We start from the raw sequence: 4655 nt of genomic DNA on the forward strand, positions 1-4655 counted from the left end.
TGTTCATCCATCAGAAAGTCCTTCCTTGCGAAGTGGTGGTAGGTGACATTCTTCACGAGGTGGAAAACTAGGGACATGGAGAGGTCCCGGATGAACAATGCAAGTTGGGTCAGACTGTGGTGGGGTCTGAGGTCTCCATGAGGGGGTCAAATTCCGGGGGTCCTTCCATCTGCGGCTGTTCTGTCCTGTACCCCCTTAGATTTTGTTCAATTAATTTCTTTATACGGATTTCCAACACTTAAAGCTCAGGTCAGTTTCTCTTTGTTCATTAACAGCACTGTTAGCTTCGCTGCCTTAAGCCCATTGTTGGCTTGTTTTGTGGGGGCCCAAACAAACCAAGCACTTAAGCCACAAAATGGCACTCCTTGTAGCTGAAGTGCTGGGTTTGCTAAAGTGTGCATGTCCTTTTTGAAATCCAACAAAATCCCAAGGACAATTCCATCTTGCACCACTTTTCCTTTCAGCTACCGCTGTGTGCCAATGTGCTATATTCTGTTGTGTGCTTTGCAAAACTTGGCTTTCGCCAAGATACCCATTGCTGATGCAGATGACTCAGCACAACATTTTGACATCTGGTCTTGTCTATTGTGAAAGAATTGACCGAAATTAGTGACAACTCTGCCATAATTCCACCTATTCCTATTATCAACATCCAAAGAATGGTGGAGGAATTGTTTTTCTTAATGCTGTAAAGACAACAGTTTTATTAGCAAAGAACAACGTTGCTTGCAGAAGCAATGTAAGCATGGATGTCTAAATAGACATGTATATGTATTACTCCAGCCTTCTACTTTGCTCGTGTTTCATCAGCATTGCACAAAGTGTATTTAGTCTGCACGTCAAAGATATCTAGCTATAATCTAATTTTTTGGGGATTGTGGCCGATTCGAAGCTCAGTGATGACCTTGCTTTTTGCTGTGAATGTCAATGGCTCTTTTTAGTGCATTGTCTGGAACAAGATCTGATATACTCTTGTCAGAATGATCACAGCCAATGTTTGGACACCTAGTGGATTTATACTTCTGAAGCTTGTTTTCAATCATCCTTTCAATTGCTTGTCTCTTGTACGTGTGGCCACATACTTTGTTTTTCACTGGGTTCATCATCTCCAACTGTGTTATCGAAGTGATCTGCGTGACAGGGATGTCCTCGTCTTCATCTTCCAAGGCTTCCTTTGCAGGGGCTGGTGACACACCCATTTGTTTTCTCAGGTCTCTTAGCTGTTCTTTAAACTGGACATATTTATCATCCTGCCTCAGGGCCTCCTCTGTATTATTCTTCTGAAGCGCAGTGTATATCTCGTGTACATGCTTTCATAAATCCGCGATCTCATCGGGTGAATCACGTTTTAACTTAAGTATGGTCTCCTCAACTGCATCTATATATTGTTTTAAATCCCTGTTCAATGCAGCGTATTCCAACATGATGGATTTCATGCTGCCCACATGTTCCATATCACAGTTTGTCTAAAGCGGATCTAATACCACTACAGTTGTAATATCCATTCCTGTGTCTACATAAGTTTGGCGGTTCTTCAGAGTTGAGAGGGAGGTATCCAGAGAGGAGAAGAAGATTAAAGATGCAGCACGGACAGACATGGTTTAATAATGTAGAGTTTGTTGACAGCACTGTTGGGCTTAAGGCAACTAAGCTACTGGTAGCTTGTTATGTGGGGGCAGAAACAAAGCAAGCACTTCAGCCACAAAAGTGGCACTCCTTGTCGCTGGAACGTTTGGTTTGTTAAACTGTACATATCCTTTTCAATATCTTACATAATGCCCAAGGACAATTCCATCTTGCACCACTTTTCTTTTTTTTGGCCACTGCTGTGTTGCAGTATTTCCTAGATGTGCTATGAATTGCCGTGTGTTTGTGTCATTGGTCTGTCGCTTAGCATCCAGCCAACTCACTGCAGTCTTTGGTTGAAAATGCATGAAAATAATATTGTGATCTGTGAGGTGTTCAAAATTGACTGGAAATGGCTGGAAATTAGTGTTATTGTTGTTAATAATAATGTAGGAACAAAAAAAAGAGCAAAATTATGTGATTTTAGCATATTTTAGCAATTATTCTAAAAAATACAGATACAAAACCAAAACACGGGAGGGCGGTTTTGTCAAAACCAAAACACAAACTTAATCCAGAACCAAAACAAAAACCAAAAACACGGGGGTCAGTGAACATCTCTAATAATTTCATGGAAGACCTGTAATATCCCTCAGTAATGTCATAAAAAAAGCATTGAAGGAGGGAAACAAACACTGGGAGACCTTAAAAAGTGAATAACTAACACAGTATACATTGAATTGAGAATGGAGTAATTCCATAATTATTGGGAGAACAAATTAGAGGGATCATAGTGTACAACACCAATATTTGTACTGTGACCATTGAGTGTTTAGCTACAACCCTGGAAGGAACTGCTGACTGGGTCTTTGTTTTTTCTCTATCTTGAAGTGCCGCCTTCTGCACTGCTTTCATGCTTGATGTTTAATTAATAACATCAATGTCCGGAAGGTGTATGTTTTCTGACACTACTCAGTTGTTGCAACTTGGAGTGTTGAAAATGTAATAACTTTAGCAAAGTTTCATGTTGGGGATCCAGAATTCTCACTCACTCAACCATCTTACCAAACATATAACGCTAGTTATAATATTCCCTCCTCGATCCTCTCCAGTCTGGTTTCCGCCCCCTTCACTCCACCGAAACTGCCCTGGCTAAAGTCACCAATGATCTCCTCTCTGCTAAAGCCAGGAGCCACTTCTCCGTTCTCATCCTCCTCGATCTCTCTGCAGCCTTCGACACTGTCGACCACCCCCTCCTCCTCCACACCCTCCAGTCCTTTGGCCTCTCAGGCTCAGTCTTGTCCTGGTTCACCTCTTACCTTGCTGACCGTTCCTTCTCCGTCACCATCTCTGGGTCTCTCTCCCCCCCAGCCACCCTTCCAGTTGGGGTCCCTCAGGGCTCTGTTCTGTGACCCTTGCTCTTCTCTTTATACACCTCTTCCCTGTGTGAACTTACCAGCTTCTATGGCCTCAACTACCACCTCTACGCCGACGACACTCAACAATGCCTCTCCTCTCCTGATCTCTCTCCCTCCCTCCTCTCTAGGGTGTCCCCCTGCCTCTCTGCCATCTCCTCCTGGATATCCTCTCGATTTCTCAAACTTAACCTTGCCAAAACTGAACTCATAGTCTTTCCTCCCCCTCACACCTCGCCCCCTTCTGACCTCTCTATCACTGTCGACAACATCTCTATCTCCCCTGTCCCCCAACTTCGCTGCCTCGGTGTCATCCTCGACTCCTCTCTCTCCTTTGGCCCCCACATTCTATCTCTTGCTAAATCCTGCCACTTCTAGCTGCGTAACATCGCTCGCATCCGGCCCTTCCTCTCCCAAGATGCCACCAAATGTCTTATTCACTCTCTGATCATCTCCCGCTTGGACTACTGTAACCTCCTCCTCACTGGCCTCCCCCAATCTCATCTTTCACCCCTTCGATCTGTTCTTAACGCAGCCGCTAGGCTCATCTTCCTCTCTCGCCGCTCCTCGTCTGTCTCCCCCCTTTACCAATTCCTACACTGGCTCCCCTTCCCCTTCAGCATCCTCTTCAAGATCCTCACTCTAACTTACAAGGTCCTCGCCAACTCCACTGCCCCCCTGCATCTCCACCCTCCTCTCTATTCATGCTCCATCCCGCCCTCTCCGATCTTCCAATGACCGTCGCCTCTCTTCCCCCCTGATCACCTCCTCCCATGCGCATATCCAAAACTTCGCCCGCGCTGCCCCCCTCCACTGGAACAAGCTCCCTCTCTCCATCAGAACTTCCCCTAATCTGTCCAGTTTCAAACGGGCTTTAAAAACAAACCTTTTTCTTAAAGCCTTCCAGTCTCCCACTTAATTGCCTACCTTTTCTTCTGCCTCTTCCCCTTCATTCCCCTTCCCCTATCCTCCATTCCTTCCTCTCTCCCCCGTGTCTCTCTGTCTGTCTACCACACCCCTTAGATTGTACGCTACTTTGAGCAGGGTCACCTCTCCTCCTGTCTTCACCACTGTTAACTCTGCTCTCCAGCAACCTTGCCCTCCTCCTCGAGGACCCTCTTCCCCCCGTCCCCTCCCGCTCCCTCCTCTCCCCCCCTGGGGGTCTCCCTATCATCCGTGCCCTCCCTCTTGGGCTCCGTCGTATGCAGACCTTCCCCTCTCCCCTCCCCCGCCCTTGCTGTGCTTTGAGCTCACGGAGTTACTGTGCTTATTGTTTACTGTACTGTGCTGTCTCTCCTCGTATTGTAATTTTGTTTGTCCCTGTACGGCGCTACGGACACCTAGTGGCGCCTTATAAATAAAAATGAATAATAATAATAAAATAATAGGGAGCGGAGAATTCAATAGGTGGGTAGAGTACAATTTAAACAAAGACTGCTGGTTCAACATTTACAACTACTATATAAGGAGCTTTCTTTTCAACGAACTGCTTTATGTAGCTAGTAGATGCAACGCTGCTAAATGGAGCCTGCAAAAAGAAATTGCATCATAACCAAACTATACATATAACAATTGGTTTGTAAAAATCAACATCTGCTAATTGAATTATAAGGAGTTCTCTTATCTTTATCCATAACTCATATTCCACAAGATCTTAATAATTTATAAAAAGTA

The 4655-nt window shown here is 45.0% G+C and overlaps 1 pseudogene; it reads right to left on the reverse strand.

The window, feature by feature from the left end:
* Positions 1-893: 893 nt before the first annotated feature.
* On the reverse strand, positions 894-1598 carry LOC142157741 (E3 SUMO-protein ligase NSE2-like; annotated as a pseudogene).
* Between the last annotated feature and the right edge of the window lie 3057 nt (positions 1599-4655).

This window comes from Mixophyes fleayi, chromosome 5 (assembly GCF_038048845.1).
Source record: "Mixophyes fleayi isolate aMixFle1 chromosome 5, aMixFle1.hap1, whole genome shotgun sequence".
NCBI classification, from domain to species: Eukaryota; Metazoa; Chordata; class Amphibia; order Anura; family Limnodynastidae; genus Mixophyes; species Mixophyes fleayi.